General features: G+C 47.4%; 1 long non-coding RNA gene across 1 annotated transcript in view; it reads right to left on the minus strand.

Moving 5' to 3' along the window:
* LOC147103021 (uncharacterized) overlaps window positions 1-19,777 on the minus strand; it is a 46,216-nt gene extending 26,439 nt beyond the window's left edge. Inside the window, exon 1 of the long non-coding RNA XR_015072884.1 lies at window positions 19,143-19,777. This is a non-coding gene — a long non-coding RNA (uncharacterized LOC147103021). The remainder of the gene's footprint in view (window positions 1-19,142) is intronic.
* Window positions 19,778-21,491: the final 1,714 nt, after the last annotated feature.

Consider the following 21,491-nt stretch of genomic DNA (forward strand, 5'->3'; position numbering starts at 1 on the left):
TCATCAGACCCTATGTTCCCCGACATTTCTGGGAGGTTGTGTCCTCCTTTGTGAAGACAGAACCAAAATATGTATTTAATTGGTCTGCCATTTCTTTGTTCCCCATTATAAATTCCCCTGATTCTGACTGCAAGGGACCTACGCTTGACTTCTCCAATCTTTTTCTCTTCACATATCTATAAAAGTTTTTACAGTCAGTTTTTATGTTCCCTGCAAGCTTACTTTCATAATCTATTTTCCCCCTCTTAATTAATCCCTTTGTCCTCCTTTGCTGAATCCTAAACTGCTCCCAATCCTCAGGTTTGCTGCTTTTTTTGGCCAATTTTTCTGTCCTCTCTTTGGATCTTATGTTATCCCTAATTTCCCTTGTTAGCCACGGTTGAGTCACCATTTTTGATTTATTTTTATGCCAAACTGTGATAAACAAATTCTGTAGTTCATCCATGTGATCTTTGAATGTTTGCCATTGCCTATCCATCATCAACCCTTTGAGTGACATTCCCCAATCAATCCTACCCAACTCGCGCCTCATACCATCATAGTTCCCTTTATTTAAAGTCAGGAACTTAGTCACTGCCCAGTGACCCGTGTTTGAGAGAGAGATGGGAAATCAGCCAGGTTCCTTCTCCTGACCACTGTCCAGTGACCCCTGGGATAGAGAGAGAGGGGAAATCAGCTAGGGTTCCTGCTCACTGTCCAGTGACCACTGGGTTAGAGAGAGGAGGAAATCAGCCAGTGTTCCTGCCCCTGATCACTGTCCAGTGACCCCTGGGTTAGAGAGCGGAGGAAATCAGCCAGGGTTCCCACTCCTGATCTCTGCCTGGTGACCCCTGGTTTAGAGAGAGATGGGAAATCAGCCAGGGTTCCTGCCCCTGATCACAGTCCAGTGAACCCTGGGTTAGGGAGAGGAGGAAATCAGCCAGGGTTCTGTAATGTTATCTTATATCTTAGTATTAAGAGGCTTACGAGTAGATATCGTTGAGTACTCTATTAGGTCGAGTCAGTGCCAGCTCGTGCAGTACTGCCGCATGGCCAAGATGGCTCCTATTTATACGACTGCCGTCAAGCAGCTGTCTTTACCTCAGCTACCGTAAAGCAGCTGTCTTTACTACAGCTATCTGTACATCTTTCCCCCTCAACGATGACATAAACAGTAAACACCATTACATAACACATATAAAAACCAGTCAGTGTAACTATACCTTGCAAAAACTGCCGGTACATATAAACACTACCCACACCCAGAAGTCCATTAGCTGTTTACAGTCTTTCCCTTGTCTACAGGTCGAGTCTAACGACAGGCTTTCTGGTGCGCTGTGACCTGCGTAGCTGAGCCGGTATTTGCTGGGCCAACCCAGTTGTGCCCATTAAGTTCATGTCTGTACCACATGGATCCCTTGTCTCATTGTCACCCCGGTGTACTTCACTTTGTGGCATTGCCCTCGTCTCCTCGTCACGCTGTCGGATTTCCATCATTAGCTCATCCTCTCTGTCCTCCTGCGGCTGATAGGTCTCGGTGGTTTTCAGTAGGTGCCTCCTGTTTCTGCGATACACAGTGCCATTTTCTGTCATGACACTGTATGACCTGGGGGCAACCTGTTGTAGAATGGTGGCTCTTTGATTCCATGACCCAGGCCCTTCAATGCGAACTACATCCTTCTCCTGTAGAGGCACTAGTGCAGTGGCTGTGCGGTCATGGAGCGTTTTTTAATTCTGCTGAAGTTTCCGGGCCTTGTCTGCCCATACCTCATCTCTGTGATCAGGTGTGACATGCCTGGGAAGTCGAGTACGGATTTTGCGACCCAGTAAGAGCTCAGCTGGAGACTTGCCACTTTCCAGCGGGGCCGCCCTGTACGACATCATGGTCAGATATGGGTCAGTGTTGCTGTGTGCTGCTTTCTTTAATAGTCTTTTCACAATCTGTACCCCCTTCTCCGCTTTTCCATTGGCTTGAGGGTAGAGCGGGCTGGAGGTTACATGCTTAAACTCATACTCTGTAGCAAACGACTGAAACTCATGACTGGCACAGGGAGAGCCATTATCAGAGACCAGAGTTCGAGGGATGCCCTGCCTGGAAAAGATTGACTTCAGGTGAGTTATCACAGCTCTTGATGTGGTGCTGGGTAGGAGAGCAATCTCAGGATAATTAGAGTAATAATCAATAACTAACAAATAGTCTTTTCCTTCGTAGTGAAAAATATCAGTTCCTACCTTTACCCAAGGTTGTGATGGGAGCTCTGTGGTAATGAGGGGCTCTTTTGTTTGCTTGTAGTGATACTCCTGACATGTAGCACACTCACTGATCATCTGGTCAATATCAGAGTTCATGTTTGGCCAGTAGAGTGCCTCACGTGCTCTCCTTTTTGACTTTTCCACACCCAGGTGCCCTTCATGTATCCTGTGAAGCATTTCTCGTCGCATAGAGATGGGCACTACAATCCTGTCACACTTAAGCAGTAGTCCATTGACCACAGAAAGCTCAGACTGAATATGATGATATTGTTTACATGACCCTTTCTTCCAACCCTCTTGAAGATTTCTCATCACTTTCCTCAGAACAGGGTCCTTTGATGTCTCTGTGGCTATCTTTGATAGTTGTTCCTGTGAGGCGGGCAATGCTGCATAGACCATATCCACATGAAGGTCCACATCCTCTTCTGTTTCACTGTTTTGTGTGGCACGAGGCGCAGCCCTGGATAGTGTATCTGCAATGAACATTTGTGTCCCTGGCACATGTGAGCTCAAAATTATAACATTGTAGTCTCATCATTAGGCGCTGTATCCGTGATGACATGTCACAGATTCTTTTTTGCGATCCCTAGCAGTGGCTTATGGTCAGTTTCTAGGATAACCTTGGGAAGTCCATAGATGTAGGTATGAAATTTTTCACACCCAAATGCCAAGCCCAGGCACTCCTCCTCTATTTGCGCATACCGGCACTCTGTAGCCGTCATGGAGTGTGACGCATATGCCACTGGTCGCCATTCTCCTTCATCTTCCTGTAGAAGGACAGCCCCTAATCCATCCTTAGAGGCATCTGTGGACACTTTTGTCCTCTTTTCAGGGCAGAAGAACTTCAGTAGGGGTTCACCTGCTAGAATGTGTAGCAGCCCCTTCCATTCATTCTCATGTTCATGTCCCCATTGGAACTCTGTCTCTTGGTGCAGCAGTTTTCTCAAGTGAGCGGTTTTCACTGCCAGATTTGTAATGAATTTCCCTAGGTAATTAACCATGCCAAGGGCCCGCTGAACCCCTTTCTTGTCCTTCGGTTTTTCCATGTCATGTATGACCTTTACCTTTGACTTGTCTGGCTGAATCCCCTCTGCAGAAATCTTGTCCCCGAGGAATGTGATTTCATTGACGCTGAACTGACATTTGTCTTTATTTAGTTTGAGTCCATACTGTCGCATCCTCTGAAGTGTTTTTTCCAGTCTGGTGTCGTGCTCTCCCCGAGTGGAGCCCCATAATAACAGATCATCCACGTACACCCGCACACCATCCAGGCCCTCGATGATTTGCTCCATTGCTCTGTGGAAGATTTCTGGGGCGGAGCTAATGCCGAAGGGCAGGCGCTGGTAAGAGTATCGACCAAACGGGGTGTTAAAGGTGCACAGCTTAGTACTCTCCATCAAGTTTCAGCTGCCAGAATCCATGCGAGGCGTCCATCTTGGAGAAGAATTTTGCTCCTGTCATTTCGCTGACTATTTCCTCTCTCTTAGGGATTTGATCATGCTCTCTTTTTATATTAACGTTAAGGTCCTTGGGATCCATGCAGACACGCAATTTATCTGTCTTTTTTGAATTGACACAAACCATGGAATTTACCCATGGAGGTTCCTCAGTCTTCTTTATGACACCTAGTCCCTCCATGCGGTCTAGCTCTTTCCGCAGTTTCTCACGGAGGGCCACCGGAACTCTCCTGGGTGCGTAAATCACAGGTTGTGCGTCATCTCAGTTTGATGGAGTATGTAAAGGGCAGTGCTCCGAAACCCTGAAATACATCTGCGTACTTGTGTGTTATAGCATCATGCTTTATATTTGTACTGTCTTGGGGGGGCACTCTGCACACAGTTCAGTTCATTAATAGTATAGACTCGTTTTACCAAGCCCAAATCCACACATGCCTTATCCCCCAACATTGACTCATGTCCTTCAGGCACTATAACAAACATCAATGGGTGAATGCGATTTTTTACCTTAACATTCAGCCTACACATTCCTTTTGTTTCAATACTTTGTCCATTGTACGCCTTCAAAGCCACTGTCTTGTTCAGTATTTTAGGTCTCACTTTGAGATTCCGTGCATCACTCCAGCTTATGAGGTTTGCCTTAGCACCTGTATCTAGCTTGAAGGGAACAATGGTGCCATTTACCAGCAAGGGGGCTATCCAAACTTCAGTCTTTAGTCCTACGGAATGTACTTCCTTTTCCATATCTTTACCCTGTTTAAGTCATTTTGCACCATTCCAACATACAAAGTCTCCGATTCCGTGTCTTCAGTCTCAATAGCATGCACTGTCTTTTTACCTTCAGTTTTCTCTTCCCAAAAGCACATTTTAGCAAAGTGATTCCTGCCTTTACATTTTGCGCAGTTCTTCCCATAAGCTGGATATTGTCTTGCCACGTGTCTATTGCCGCACCGTCTGCAATCATATGGCATCATAGTCCTGAACTGTGTGTGCCCTCTTGTGTCCCTTCTGTGTACTACATCCACTGGTAGGTTGTCCAGTCCCAGCGCTCACACCCGTTGCTGTAGTTCTCCCATTGAATGTTTGCATGTGCATGGCTGAGAGTTCATTAGCATGACATATTTTTACTGCAGCATCCAAAGTTAAGTCATTGTCCCTAAGCATTCTCTCCCTCACCTTCTTGTCAAGTATTCTGAAAATGACATGATCGCGTATCATCGATTCCTTCAAGTCTCCAAAGTTACATGTTTGTGCTTTTGATTTCAAGTCCATCAGAAAAACATTAAAGAATTCTCCTTGCTTTTGCACGTGGGAGCGAAAAACAAATCTCTCGAACATTTCATTCTTTTTAGGTGTGCAGTATTTATCGAACAAATTTATCACCTTGTCCAGATCATTTTTGTCACCTCCAGCTGCAAACATAAATGTATTATACAGCTCGATTGCCTGCGAGCCAGCCACTGTTAGCAACAAAGCTACCTTACGTGTTCCAGAGCTAGTCGTGGCGTCGATCGCTGTGAGGTAGAGAAGAAAGCGTTGTTTCAATTCGCGCCAATTTTCGTCCAGATTTCCTTCAAGTTGCAGGCTAGTTAGTGGTTTTATCCCTTTCATTGTTGTGGTATGCCCGTATCGTGCATTCTAAAAATCCTGGTACCATGTAATATTATCTTATATCTTAGTATTAAGAGGCTTACGAGTAGATATCGTTGAGTACTCTTTATTAGGTCTTGAGTCAGTGCCAGCTCGTGAAGTACTGCCGCATGGCCAAGATGGCTTCCTATTTATATGACTGCCATCAAGCAGCTGTCTTTACTACAGCTACCATAAAGCAGCTGTCTTTACTACAGCTACAGTTATCTGTACAGGGTTCCTGCTCCTGATCACTGCCCAGTGAGCCCTGGGTTAGAGAGAGGGAAAATGAGCCAGGGTTCCTGCTCCTGATCTCTGCCCAGTGACCCCAGCATGAAGGTAAGCCTGCAGGTGCAGGCGGCGTTTAAGGTGGCAAATGGTATGCTGGCCTTCATAGCAAGAGGGTTCCAGTACAGGAGCAAGGATGTCTTGCTGCAGTTGTACAGGGCCTTGGTGAGACCACACCTTGAGTATTGTGTGCAGTTTTCATCAACTTAATCGGAGGAAGGATGTTATTGCCATAGCGGGAGTGCAGCAAGGATTCACCAGACTGATACCTGGGATGGCAGGAATGACGTATGAGGAGAGATTGGGTCAATTGGGCTTATATTCACTGAACTTATAAAATTCTAACAGGACTAGAGAGACTAGATGCAGGAAGGATGTTCCCGATGGCGGGGAGTCCAGAACCAGGGGTCACAGTCTAAGGATAAGGGGTAAGCCATGTAGGATAGAGATGAGGAGGAATTTCTTCACCCAGAGAGTGGTGAACCTGTGGAATTCTCTACCACAAGAGGCAATTGAGGCCAATTCATTAAATATATTCAAGAAGGAGTTGGATATATTTCTTAAGGCTAAAGGGATCAAGGGATATGGGGAGAAGGCAGGGACCGGGTACTGAATTTGGATGATCAGCCATGATCGCATTGAATGGCGGAGCAGGCTCGAGGGGCCGAATGGCCTACTCCTGCTCCTATCTTCTATGTTTCTATGGTCAGCGAGTGACAGGGGAAACTTTCATAAGCCTTTTGTCTTTTGCTTGTGATGAATGTTCATCACTTCTCATTTTACAGCCTGTATTTGAGGAGTTGCTTAAAAGTCTTCAGTGTTTATCACACCGGGAATATGGTGCAGCCGTTGTTCAGTTTAACAGGAACCCTCCATTTTCGCCGCTTTTAGAGTCATAGAGTTACACAGCACAGAAAGAGGCCCTTCGGCCCATCGCGTCCACGCCGGCCATCAAGCCCTGTCTAATCTAATCCCATTTTCCAGCATTTGGTCCGTAGCCTTGTGTGCTATGGCATTTCAAGTGCTCATCCAAATGCTTCTTGAATGTTGAGGGGAAGAAACTCAGCCGTGTAGGTTCACCTGGAGCAAGTTCCAACATCATTCACTCTGCCCGGGAAAGTTTCGCGTGTAAGACGAGCATTATAATTGCTTCTGTCCCGGAACCGCTGCAGAGTTTGTCAGCCGCGAGTCTGAAGATTGTGTTAAGGGAGAAGGTGAACCGCTGACTCACCTCTCTCGGCACTGATTGAGATTGTGTCGCTTCTCCGTCAAACAACATCACTTCTGTCCCACACTAAAAACTCTCAATCCTTCTCCGCTCTTTCTATTCAAATAATTGGCAAACGAATCAGTAATAGGGATCCCTCGGGCTTTTGCTGGTGGATTTACCGATAAACCAGGCAATTGAGAGGAAACTGAAGCACGGGGTCCTTGCGACAGTCAAGTCTGGCGAGCCCAGTCGGTGGAGTATTGGAGATACTCATCTGAGATTCGTGCTTTCGAGCCACAAGTTGGGGAATTTGCGTTTTAAGTTTTTGGGCTGATTTTAAAGGCGACTCCCAGCTCCATCAATGAGTGTTTCATATGAATGCGGTTCAGCAAAATAAGAAAATCTCTCCTGGATTCCGGAATCTTTTTTTCTGTAACCGCTCACTGCTAAAGATTGAACTTCATTTAATTTCCCCTTGGCTCAGGGTCAGTGGGACATCGGCCCGTTTTTCCCTTCACAAACCATCAGGGCCGAGACAATAACGGGGAATTTGGTGTTCTGTGACTTTTATAAACACTCCTGTATTTCACTCTGTGTCCAGCACTGTGAGGTCTCCCTGGTGTGTCAGCTTTCGGTGTTTATAAACACTCCAGCAGAACATTAACACAACCTGAGCTGCGAGATTTGGGCGGGTCCCATTGCCAGAAGTGCCATTCCAGCCGGGGTTTGATTTTCTTCCAAGGCAATGACACAAATGTCAATTTCCGGTTGGGGTGAAATGGTTCAGCTGGGAGAGCGTTCGACTGAAGTGTCTAAAAGTTCCCGGATTAATCTCGGTTTTTTTTATCTGCTTCATTTTAACGTGAGAATCCGAGAGGAAATTGCACCAAGATTACGTTCAGTTACTCCTCTCATAAATAATTTAAATGAAATGTGTATAAGGTAACGTAGGAACAAAATAAAAATACAGCGAGAAATAAACACTGAGCAAAATGGGCTGTGATATTTGGAAGCAGGTGCAGCTGAAAGGCGCAGAAGACGTGAGTTTGTGTTCCGGAAAGGAGTCCCTCGCTCTCTCAGGCTTTACTTGGTCGATTTCCCGATGAACCCGGGGATTGAGGGGAAGCTGGTTCATGGGTTGTAAAACAAGCTGAGCCCCGGGGGTGGAGAGCACAGCTGCCTCCCTGTAATAAACAGGCGGGGAGGAGGGACTGGCTCAGGTCAGGCTCGCTCAGTCAGTGGGGCCCTGGAGTGAAGCAGACTCGATCCTTTGTCAGTAATCATTAAAACTCTTGATTCGGTCCCTTCCTTTAATCCTGTACAGCAGCAGTGACAATAACCTTGTAGATTTGATGGTTGAACCGAATCCGAGTCAGTGCCCAGTCCCCAAGAGAAATTCCCTAATTCCCGGGCACTTTGTATCAAACAGCAAAAAGTGTTATCAATAGGAGCAGTGGGATTGAGAAATACTTAATCACCGACACCCTGTAAAACACAGCTCCGAATATCAGTTTAAATAAACTAGTGAACTGACAGAGCGGAGGTCAGAGGAGGATTGAATTAAATTACAATTACTAGTGAGTATAGGAATAGGAGGATAGAGCAGATGAATGCGTGGCTAAAGAGTTGATGCAGGAGGGAGGGCTTTAGTTTCCTGGATCACTGGGTCTGCTTCTGGGGAAGGTGGGACTTGTACAAGTCAGACGGGTTGCACCTGAACCAGAGCGGGACAAATATCCTTGCGGGGAGGTTTGCTAGCACTGTTGGGGGTGGGTGGGGGTGTGTGTGTGGGGTGTGTGTGGGGTGGGGGAGTGTTTAAACTAACTTGGCAGGGGGATGGGATACAGAGTGGAGCTATAATAGGGGGTGATGTACAGCCAAATATAGAGGAAAAAACAAGTCAGCTTGGAAGGCAGAGCAAATATGTAATGGCACAAGGGAGTAGGGCAAGGCTGGATGGCATTTATTTTAACGCAAGGAGTCTTGCGAATAAGGTGGATGAACTGAAGGTGTTGATGAACACATGGGAGTATGATATTGTTGCTATTACGGAGATATGGTTGAGGGAAGGGCAAGACTGGCAGCTCAATATTCCAGGTATAGAATCTTCAGGTGAGACAGGGGGTGGGGGGGGGGGGCATAAAAGAGGAGGGGGTGTCGCAATATTAATTAAGGAGTCAATTACTGCTGTAAGGAGGGATGATATATTAACAGGTTCATCTAATAAGGCCATATTGGTAGAACATAAAAACAAAAAGGGGGCAAGCACTTTGCTGGTAGTGTACTATAGGCCTCCAAACAGTCAGGGGGAGATAGAGGAACAGATATGCAGGCCAATCTCAGAAATGTGCAAATAATAGGGTAATAATAGTAGGGGATTTCAACTTCCCCAATATTAACTGGGATAGTCAGAGTGTGAAAGGCTTAGAGGGTGCAGAATTCTTAAAGTGCATCCAGGAGAGCTTTTCAAGCCAGCATGTAGAAAGTCCTACAAGAGAGGGGGCGGTACTGGACCTAATTCTAGGGAATGTGGCCGGGCAAGTGGTAGAAGTGTTAGTAGGTGAGCACTTTGGTGACAGTGACCATAATTCGGTGAGATTTAAGGTAGTCATGGAAAAGGACAGAGATGGACCGGAAATAAAGGTTCTAAATTGGGGGAAGGCCGATTTTAATATGATAAGGCAGGATCTGGCCAAAGTGGACTGGGATCAGCTACTTGTAGGAAAATCCACATCGGAGCAATGGGAGTCTTTCAGAAAGGAAATTGAGAGAGTACAATGGCAACATGTTCCCGTAAAGGTCAAGGGTGGGACCAACAAGCCCAGGGAACCTTGGATATCAAGGGATATACGAGAATGGACTACGAAAAAAAGGAAGGTTTTTGGCAGATACAAAGGACTAAAGACAGAGGAAGCCCTAGAGGAGTATACCAAATCAACAGCGGGGAGAGAGGTAAAAAGTAATTAGAGTGTGACGTCACCAGGGAGCAGGTAAGTGATTGGTTGGTGAGTATTTCTCTTTTTTAAACTTTAACTCTGTAGTTTATAGTTACTAGGGTCTTTTCTGGTGTAGCAGGTACTGTTGGTAGACTACACAAGCGCCTTAGAGATATCCTTAATTGGTGATAGTAAATTAATCACTGGGGGCACTCCTGCTGCCCAGGAGGGGAGGGAAAAGAGTGGGAGAGCAATAGTGGTAGGGGATTCTATAGTAAGGGGAACGGATAGGCGTTTCTGTGGCCGTAGACGTGAATCCAGGATGGTTTGTTGCCTCCCTGGTGCCAGGGTCAAGGATGTCACTGAGCGGCTGCAGGGCATTCTGGAGGGGGAGGGTGAACAGCCGGAGGTCGTGGTCCACATTGGTACCAACGACATAGGTAAAAAGAGGGATGAGGTCCTGCAGCAAGAATTTAGGGAGCTAGGGGCAGGGTTAAGGAGCAGGACCTCAAAGGTTGTAATCTCTGGATTACTCCCGGTGCCACGTGCTAGTGAGTATAGGAATAGGAGGATAGAACAGATGAATGCGTGGCTGAAGGGATGGTGCAGGAGGGAGGGCTTTAGTTTCCTGGATCACTGGGACTGCTTCTGGGGCAGGTGGGACTTGTACAAGTCGGACGGTTTACACCTGAACCAGAGGGGAACCAATATCCTTGCGGGGAGGTTTGCTAGCACTGCTGGGGGGGGTTTAAACTAACTCGGCAGGGGGATGGGATACAGAGTGGAGCTATAGTAGGGGGTGAGGTACAGCCAAATACGGAGGAAAAAACAAGTCAGCAGGGAAGGCAGAGCAAAGATGTGAAGGCAAAAGGGAATATGGCAGGGCTGGAATGCATTTATTTTAATGCAAGGAGTCTTGCAAATAAGGTGGATGAACTGAAGTTGTTGATGAACACATGGGAGTACGATATTGTGGCTATCACGGAGACATGGTTGAGGGAGGGTCAGGACTGGCAGCTGAATATTCCGGGGTATAGAATCTTCAGGCGAGACAGAGGGGGGGGTAAAAGGGGAGGGGGTGTTGCAATATTAATTAAGGAGTCTATTACTGCTGTAAGGAGGGATGATATATTAGCGGGTTCCTCTAATGAGGCCATATGGGTAGAACTTAAAAACAAAAAGGGGGCAAGCACCTTGCTGGGAGTGTACTATAGGCCCCCAAACAGCCAGGGGGAGATAGAGGAACAGATATGCAGGCAAATCTCAGAGAAGTGCGAAAATAATAGGGTAATAATAGTGGGGGATTTCAACTTCCCCAATATAAATTGGGATAGTCAGAGTGTGAAAGGCTTGGAGGGTGAAAAATTCTTAAAGTGCATTCAGGAAAGCTTTTTGAGCCAACATGTAGAAGGTCCTACAAGAGAGGGAGCGGTGCTGGACCTAATTCTAGGGAATGGAGACGGGCAGGTGGTGGACGTGTCTGTAGGAGAGCATTTTGGCGATAGTGACCACAATTCGGTGAGATTTAAGGTGGTCATGGAAAAAGACAAAGACGGCCCGGAAATAAGGGTTCTAAATTGGGGGAAGGCAGATTTTAATAAGATAAGACAGGATCTGGCCAAAGTGGACTGGGAGCAGCTACTTATAGGAAAATCCACATCAAAACAGTGGGAGGCTTTCAGAAGGGAAATAGAGAGAGTACAACACCAACATGTTCCTGTAAGGGTCAAGGGTGGGACCAACAAGCAAAGGGAACCTTGGATGACAAAGGACATACAAAAATGCATTAGGAAAAAAAGGGGGGCTTTTGGCAGTTACAAAAGACAAAAGACGGTGGAAGCCCTAGAGGAGTATAAGAGGTGCAGGGGCATACTTAAAAAGGAAATTAGGAGGGCGAGGATGGGCCATGAAATAACACTGGCGAGCAAGATAAAGGAAAATCCTAAGATGTTTTATAAGTATATTAAGGGCAAGAGGATAACCAGGGAAAGGGTAGGGCCCATTAGGGACCAAAGTGGCAAGCTGTGTGTAGAGCCAGAAGAAGTAGGTGGGGTTTTAAATGAATTTTTTGCCTCCGTGTTCACTGTGGAGAAAGATGATGTAGGCATAGAAATCGGGCAAGGGGACTGTGACATACTTGAACATATTAGCATCGAGAGGGAGGAGGTACTAGCGGTTTTAGCAGGCCAAAAAGTGGATAAATCCCCAGGCCCGGACGAGATGTATCCCAGGCTGTTGTGTGAGGCAAGGGAGGAGATTGCGGGGGCTCTGACACAAATTTTCAGAACCTCTCTGGCCACAGGGGATGTACCAGAGGACTGGAGAACAGCTAACGTAGTACCATTATTCAAGAAGGATAGCAGGGATAAACCAGGGAATTACAGGCCAGTGAGCCTAACATCTGTGGTAGGGAAATTATTGGAAAAAATTCTGAGGGACAGAATTAGTCTCCACTTGGAGAGGCAAGGATTAATCGGGGATAGTCAGCATGGCTTTGTCAAGGGTAAATCATGTCTGACCAATCTGATTGAATTTTTCGAGGGGGTGACTAGCTGTGTAGATGAGGGAAATGCTGTGGATGTGGTTTACATGGACTTCAGTAAAGCTTTTGACAAAGTCCCGCATAGGAGACTGGTCAAGAAGGTAAGAGCCCATGGGATCCAGGGGGCCTTGGCGCGTTGGATCCTAAACTGGCTGAGTGGCAGGAGGCAGAGGGTGATGGTCGAAGGTTGCTTTTGTGACTGGAAGCCTGTGTCCAGTGGGGTACCTCAGGGATTGGTGCTGGGTCCCTTGCTGTTTGTGATCTACATTAACGATTTGGATGAGAATGTAAAGGGTATGATCAGTAAGTTCGCGGATGACACGAAAATTGGTGGGGTGGTAAATTGCGAGGAGGAAAGTCTCAGGCTACAGGACGATATTAACGGGTTGGTCAGATGGGCGGAAAAGTGGAAAATGGAATTTAACCCGGAAAAATGCGAGGTGATGCATTTTGGACGGTCAAATAAGGCAAGGGAATACACAATGGGTGGTAGGGCCCTAGGAAGTACAGAGGGTCAGAGGGACCTTGGTGTACATGTACATAGATCCCTGAAGGCAGCGGAGCAGGTAGATAAGGTGGTTAAAAAGGCATATGGGATACTTGCCTTCATTAGCAGAGGCATAGAATATAAGAGTAGGGAGGTTATGATGGAGCTGTACAAAACGCTGGTGAGGCCACAGCTGGAGTACTGTGTGCAGTTCTGGTCGCCTCACTATAGGAAGGATGTGATTGCTCTGGAGAGGGTGCAGAGAAGATTCACCAGGATGTTACCTGGGATGGAGCGCCTTAGCTATGAAGAGAGACTCTACAGGCTGGGGTTGTTTTCCTTGGAGCAAAGGAGGCTGAGGGGGGACCTGATTGAGGTGTACAAAATGATGAGGGGCATAGATAGGGTAGATAAAGAGGAACTTTTCCCCTTAGTAGGGGGGTCAATAACAAGGGGGCACAGATTCAGGGTAAGGGGCAGGAGATTTAGGGGGGATTTGAGGAGGAACTTTTTCACCCAGAGGGTGGTTGGAAGCTGGAACTCACTGCCTGAAAGGGTGGTAGAGGCAGGAACCCTCACAACATTCAAGAAGCATTTGGATGAGCACTTGAAATGCCATTGCATACAAGGCTATGGACCAAATGCTGGAAAATGGGATTAGACTGGACAGGGATGGATGGGCGGCGCAGACACGATGGGCCGAAGGGCCTCTTTCTGTGCTGTAAAACTCTATGACTCTATGACTCTATAAAGAGTGCAGGGGGATAATTAAAAAAGAAATTAGGAGAGCGAGGAGGAGCCCATGGGATCCAGGGTGCCTTGGCACATTGGATCCAAAATTGGCTTAGTGGCAGAAGGCAGAGGGTGATGGTCGAAGGTTGTTTTTGTGACTAGAAGCCTGTGTCCAGTGGGGTACCGCAGGGATCGGTGCTGGGTCCCTTGCTGTTTGTGGTCTACATTAATGATTTGGATGTGAAGGCAGCAGAGCAGGTAGATAAGGTGGTTAAAAAGGCATATGGGATACTTGCCTTCATTAGCCGAGGCATAGAATATAAGATCAGGGAGGTTATGATGGAGCTGTAGAAAACGCTGGTAAGGCCACAGCTGGAGTACTGTGTGCAGTTCTGATCGCCACACTATAGGAAGGATGTGATTGCTTTGGAGAGGGTGCAGAGGAGATTTACCAGGATGTTACCTGGGCTGGAGCGCTTCACCTATGAAGAAAGACTGGACAGGCTGGGGTTGTTTTCCTTGGAGCAGAGAAGGCTGAGGGGGGACCTGATTGAGGTGTACAAAATTATGAGGGGCATAGATAGGGTAGATAGAAAGGAACTTTTTCCCTTAGCAGGGGGGTCAATAACAAGGGGGCATAGATTCAAGGTAAGGGGCAGGAGGTTTAGAGGGGATTTGAGGAAGAACCTTTTCACCCAGAGGGTGTTTGAAATCTGGAACTCACTGCCTGAAAGGGTGGTAGAGGCAGGAACCCTCACAACATTCAAGAAGCATTTAGATGAGCACTTGAAATGCCATAGCATACAAGGCTACGGACCAAATGCTGGAAAATGGGATTAGATTAGACAGGGCTTGATGGCCGGCGCAGACGTGATGGGCCGAAGGTCCTCTTTCTGTGCTGTATAACTCTATAATTCACTTAATCTAAACAAGGTTTAAAGCAGTGAATCTGTCAGGAGTGGGATTGCTGAGCCTGTGTGTGAGCTACACTGGGATCGGACCCAGCTTAGGCCTGGAGCCACAGCTATCCGTCGGCAGCGGCTGGATTAGAGATCATGGATCCTGCGCTGTTGTTGAGGCAGTTTGGCTGCTGCTGCTTCTGCCTCTCGCACTATGAGAGCCCCGGCCGCGGTCGCTACCGAACTCCCTCCTCTGGATCCGGCTCCAGGCGCGACGGTAGCGGGTCTGACTCCAGGTCAGAATGGAATCGCGTTGGGATCACAGCATTTTCACAGCGGCTCAGGATCCTTCGACAGGTTTTATAGCGAAAGCTGAACGCCAACTGTCCGACACCTCCTCCTACCTCCCCCTGGACCATGACCCCACTATCGAACATCAAGCCACCGTTTCCAAGACTGTCACTGACCTCACCTCCTCTGGAGATCTTCCCCCCATGGCCACCAACCTCATAGTTCCCCAACCCCGCACAGCCCATTTCTACCTCCTTCCCAAGATCCACAAACAGCACTGCCCTGGTAGACCCATCGTTTCAGCCTGTTCTTGCCCCACGGAACTTATCTCTTGCTATCTCGATTCTATCTTTTCTCCCCTTGTCCAGTCTCTTCCCACCTACATCTGTGACTCTTCCGACACCCTCCGCCACTTTAACAGTTTCCAGTTTCCTGGCCCCAACCGCCTCCTTTTCACCATGGACGTACAATCCCTCTACACCTCCATCCCACACCCGGATGGCCTGAGGGCGCTCCGCTTCTTCCTTGAACAGAGGCCCGACCAGTCCCCATCCACCACCACCCTCCTCCACCTGGCTGAACTTGTTCTCACATTGAACAACTTCTCCTTTAACTCCACTCATTTCCTCCAAATCAAAGGTGTTGCTATGCGTACCCGCATGGGTCCTAGCTATACCTGCCTTTTTGTGGGATATGTGGAACATTCTTTGTTCCAGTCCTACTCGGGTCCCCTCCCTCACCTCTTTTTCTGGTACATTGATGACTATCAGTGCTGTTTCCTGCTCTTGCCCTGAACTAGACAATTTCATTCACTTTGCCTCCAATTTCCACCCTTCCCTCACATGGTCCATCTCTGACTCTTCCCTTCCCTTCCTCGACTTCTCCATCTCCATCTCTGGGGATAGGTTGTTGACCAACATTCACTACAAGCCCACTGACTCCCACAGCTACCTGGACTACACTTCCAGAACCACGATTGGGTTCCCCTTGTCCTCACCTTTCACCCCACCAGCCTCCACATTCAACGGATCATCCTCTGCCATTTCCGTCACCTCCAAAGTGATCCCACCACCAAACGCATCTTCCCCTCCCCTCCCCTTTCAGCATTCCGTAGGGACCACTCCCTCCGAGACACCCTAGTCCACTCCTCTATCACCCCCAGCACCCCTTCCCCTTCGCCTGGCACTTTCCCGTGCAAGCGGAGGAGATGTAACACCTGCCCCTATACCTCCCCCCTTCCCACTGTCCAGGGTCCCAAACACCCCTTCCAGGTGAAACAGCGATTTACTTGTACTTCTTGCAATCTAGTATACTGTATTTGCTGCTCACGATGCGGTCTCCTCTACATTGGGGAGACCAAACACAGATTGGGTGACCACTTTGCAGAACACCTCCGATCAGTCCGTAAGGGGGACCCTGAGCTTCCGGTTGCCTGTCATTTTATTTCACCGCCCCATTCCCACTCGGACCTCACCGTCCTTGGCCTCTTGCATTGTTCCATGGAAGCTCAGTGTAAACTCGAGGAACAGCACCTCATCTTCTGATTAGGCACTTTACAGCCTTCTGGACTCAATATCGAGTTCAACAATTTCAGATCATAACCCTATTACATTTTTACTTATATTTTTTATCCACACCTTTGTTTTGGCCTTCTCCCCCCTTTCTTTTTTTTCTCTCTCCCACATGGCAACTGTCTCCCATTCTGCCAGCGCATTTCACACCTAATCTAGAGCTGTCTTTTGTCTCCACTAGTCCTATCACCATCTCGTCTCGTTTTGAATACCTCTTAATGTCTCTTCTCTTTTGTTCTCTCCCAGCCTGGCCTCTTAATCTATTTCATTTCCTGTGCTTCTTTAGTCTTGACAAAGGGTTTTCACCCAAAACGTTGACTCTATTTCCTCTCCACGGATGTTGCCTGGCCTGCTGAGTTTTTCCAGCTTTTTCTGTTGTTATTTCGGATTTCCAGCAGCTGCAGTATTTTGCTATCGTACATTTTTAGCGGGTCAGTGTGTTCGGTCTGGGCTGTTCAGTGTTGGTGCAATAATTATCAGAATTAAATCTAACATTAAACAGCTCTTTTATGCTACTTTCGATATACACCATCTCCAATTGTATGCAGAAGCAAGTGACAATGTTTAGGGATGAGCTGTGCTCAATGTTGGTGACATAGCTCTGTCACTCAGTGTGGGAAGTGAAACACAAACGGCCCAAGGCGGGGCTCCAACCCACCAAATATGAGCCCTGTTCAGGGCCGATTCGCTCAGTTGGTTCACAGCGCCAAGGGTACGGGACCATCCCCATAGGAGCCAGCGGCCGTTTCTTTATTATTTTTCTTCTTTTAGTTACTTTTAAAATTCAATCTTTACAGACAAACAAATCCACACAAATATTTAGGGGGAATGATTTTTTGAATACCATCCATTACAATGCTTTCTACTGCTTTGCCCCTGGGGTGGAGACCCACATCTTCCTGTTTATTTGTCTTTCTTCCTTCCTTCCTTTCTCACTCACCTTTCTGTGTCTCCATTCCCTTCCATCCAGCTCATGTCTCCCTTTTTCTATCTCTATTTCTTGCCGAGAAATGTTTCCTGCACACATTGATAGTTACTGAGTGAGAGACTCCCATTGCAAGGTCTCACTCAGTAACTATCAATGTGAGGCAATGACTATTGTTCCCGGTGTGTTGTCTCTCTGTCCGTTTGCCGATGAACTTTGAACAGGCGGCCTGTTCCCGTTAATGGTCACCAGCAGGAACAGACAGACAGAGCGGCTCTGACCCCGCCAGATGGGCAAAAAGCTTCCGTTCAGGACAAATGCATCAATGAAATGTTCGCCCAGCACCGAGAGAGACAGCATCCAGAGAAAAACACAGCAGGAAATAGAAAAAGAGTGGAATTTCCCCCCTGCTAATTCCTCACTTCGGGGCAATGGGACCGGCCAGATGCCGGAGTTCAGGTTGTGTTCATGTTCTGATGATGATATCTTATTATCTTGTGTTTGGGCCACTTTCAATCAGATACATAGACAATGTTTTTCATCATCCCATCTCCCACATTGCTTCGCTCTCTGTCGTTCTTTATTCCTGTCAATCCAGAAGGAGGCGGGAATCAGAACTCACCCGCTGATATAATATTTCACCTCATGAAGTTTGTGCTGAGACCCACAGACTAGGATGGGCTCAGGCTCCATCTCCGGCCTGTGCCGAGTTACCTGATCTCACCATGTGTGGTACTGAGCACCACACATAATACTCAAAGCCCAGGCTTCATCCCTGGCCTGTGCTGAATGAGCTGATCTGAGCCGGGTGAGACTGTCCCACACAGAGCAGGACAGTCCCAGGTTCCAGACTCGGCCTGTGCTGAATGAGCTGATCTGAGCCGGGTGAGACTGTCCCACACAGAGCAGGACAGTCCCAGGTTCCAGACTCGGCCTGTGCTGAATGAGCTGATCTCACCTAGTGTGGGACTGTCCCACACAGAGCGCAATGGGCCCAGACTCCTTCCCTGGTCTCAGGTGTTAGTTAATCTCTCTGAGTGATACTGAGTGCCACAAAGAGCAGGGAAAGCCGAGGCTCCATGCCCGGCCTGTGCTATGTTATTTCATCTCAGCCACTGTTGTACTGAGATACAGACTAGGATGGGGCCAGGCTCCATCCCCGGCCTGAGGTATTTCGGTTCATTCACTCGGTATGGCTCGGACCCCACACAGAGAAGGACCAGACTCCATCTCTGGCTTGTGCTGAGTTATATGATCTCCCCCGCTGTGGCACTGAGCACTACAGAAACAGGAAGGGCCGATGTTACAATAATCTTCCTATGTCATTGGATCCAACATGGAGCAGGACTTGTGGCTGGTCAGACTGTCCTGGCACCAGGGAGGCAACACACCCTGCATGGCTATGATAAATTGACCCTTAGTGTTAGGGGGATTAAATACGTGGGGTTATGGGGATCGGGTGGGATATGTGTCGGTGCAGGCTCGATGGGCTGAAATGGCCTCTATCTGCACTGTGGGGTTTCTGTGATTCTGTGATTGCCCAGGATGTGCAGGCAACGGGTCTCAGCTGTCCCATCATTCTACTGAAATTAACTGCCTATTTACTTCAAGTTCTCTTTACATAGAGTGTTCTGCTCCCTCCCTCGCTCTGTATTATTTCGCACCTCCTCCCAGCTTTGCACCTAAATCCCACTCTCTCCAAATCCCCGTGTTAAAATCTTCCCTCTGTTTGTAATAGCGGTTCACTCTGTGCTCGACCATCGAGTTTCACTCCAGTCCTGCACAGTCATTTCATTGCTTTGTCCTCCGAACAGGCCAGTGATGTTTAATTCTCCAAAAGTACAAGTTTGTAATTATGAATTCTCTCACTGTAATTCTATTCATTTTTTTCAATTTAATATCTCAACAAATTTTAACTCTAAAAAAACTACGAATTGTCTGACCTGTTCTTGAATGACTTGTATATTCGGCTCAGTGCAATAAAAGATTGTCTTTTCCAGACAATGCCTCCTCGAGCACAGACCTCTCAGCCTTTACTCACTGATCTTCACAAGAGTTGATGAAGTTTTGCTGTTGACTTGTTCTCTGGTGTCGATTTGCTCGTTTCCTTCACCCGATTTCCCTGCTCTCCAATGAGGTTCTCCTAGCAGAGTTCTCAATATTAACTTGACGTTTCCTCATAGGATATCTAGGTTAATGGTTTTTGAACTATTTTGTTGAAGGATTTAGTTGATTTTGTTTTGTAAATCTCTCACTAGCTCTCCTCGCGGTCAAGCACCAACTTTAACTGCTGTGTTTTCAAGCAGCCAGTAAGTTGATTTGCAAAGGCCATTGTGACAGGGGTTGGGCTCTCAGTCCAGTCACAGGACAGGTGGTGATGCCTTGTAACTCAAGCGGTCACCTGCCCTGCCAGCTGATGACCTCACTGCTGATGGTGAAATTATAATTGACCCAGTTCTGCAGCTCTGGGTTGATGTTTAAACTGCTTCAAAAAATCCAAATAATCGATTATGAAAAGGTAGTTGTATCAATTTGTGCGCCCACCGAAAATTCTTGCGGAGTCTGTTGATCTCCATACCCCGAATTCCCAATCGGAAGACCCTTTACTGAGAATGTGTACGCATTAAATTAACATTATACAGTATCAATCCAAGGGCTCAAATTAGACACATTAAGAGGGGACAACAGTGTGAATTGTAGTCAGGTGTATAAGATTTAACTTTTATTTCAAAGTTTCACAACTTCCAGGGAAGGTGTATTTGCTGATTTGCCTCATCGTCGATCCATCTGTTCATATCCACAAGGTTTTTTCTTCAGATTCAGCTCTAAGAGTGTCACCCTTTCCTGGGGCAGTAATCCTGTCAGGTTAGTTGGGAAAGGAATGGAATGCTGAGAGAATAAAGAAGGTGAAAGTCAAGCTGGTGCTTAAATTAACCCAAAGATGTGCGGGTTAGGTTGATTGACTATAATAAATTGACCCTTAGTGTTAGGGGGGATTAAATACGTGGGGTTACGGGGATCGGGTGGGATATGTGTCGGTGCAGGCTCGATGGGCCGAAATGGCCTCTATCTGCACTGTGGGGTTTTCTGTGATTTCTGTGATAACGCATGATACTGCAGGTGCTAGAAATCTAAATAAAAACAGCAAATGCTGCAAAACGCTCAACGACGCCCACATCCCATAAGCAAATAAAAAAGCAGTTTCTGTTCAATAGAATTCTGACAAGCTCCTGTCAGATTGTATATATATATTTTTTTCGTTTATGGGATCAGGGCGTCCCTGGCAATGGCAGCATTTATTGCCCATCCCTAGATGCCCTTGAGAAGGTGGTGGTGAGCCGCCTTCTTGAACCACTGCAGTCCGTGTGGTGAAGGTGCTCCCACAGCGCTGTTAGGGAGGGAGTTCCAGGATTTTGACCCAGCAACGATGAAGTATTGGCGATATATTTCTAAGTCAGGATGGTGTGTGACTTGGAGGGGAACTTGGAGGTGGTGGTGTTCCTATACACCTGCTGCCCTTGTCCTTCTAGGTGGAAGAGGTCGCGAGTTTGGGAGGTGTTGCCGAAGAAGTCTTGGCGAGTTGCTGCAGTGCATCTTGTAGATGGTGCACACTGCAGCCACGGTGCGCCGGTGGTGGAGGGAGTGAATGTTTAAGGTGGTGGATGGGGTGCCAATCAAGCGGGCTGCTTTGTCCTGGATGGTGTCGAGCTTCTTGAGTGTTGTTGGAGCTGCACTCATCCAGTCAAGTGGAGAGTATTCCATCACACTCCTTACTTGTGCCTTGTAGATGATGTTAAAACTTTGGGGAGTCACGAGGTGAGACACTCACCGCAGAATTCCCAGCCTCTGATCCGCTCTTGTTGCCACAGTATTTATGTGGCTGGTCCAGTTAAGTTTCTGGTCAATGGTAACCCCCAGGATGTTGATGGTGGGGGATTCGGCGATGGTAATGTCATTGAATGTCAAGGGGAGGTGTATAGACTCGCTTGTTGGAGATAGTCATTGCCTGGCACTTCTGTGGCGCGAATGTTACCTGCCACTTAGCCCAAGCCCGAACGTAGTCCAGGTCTTGTTGCATGCGGGCATGGACTGCTTCATTATCTGAGGAGTTGTGAATGGCACTGAACTGTGCAGTCATCAGCGAACATCCCCATTTCTGACCTTATGTTGGAGGGAAGGTCATTGATGAAGCATCTGAAGATGGTTGGGCCTAGGACAGGCTGGGGTTGTTTTCCTTGGAGCAAAGAAGGCTGAGGGGGGACCTGATTGAGGTGTACAAAATGATGAGGGGC

This window comes from Somniosus microcephalus, chromosome 20, assembly GCF_052327205.1.
Source record: "Somniosus microcephalus isolate GS21.2 chromosome 20, FLI_Smic_1.0, whole genome shotgun sequence".
In the NCBI taxonomy this organism is placed as follows: domain Eukaryota; kingdom Metazoa; phylum Chordata; class Chondrichthyes; order Squaliformes; family Somniosidae; genus Somniosus; species Somniosus microcephalus.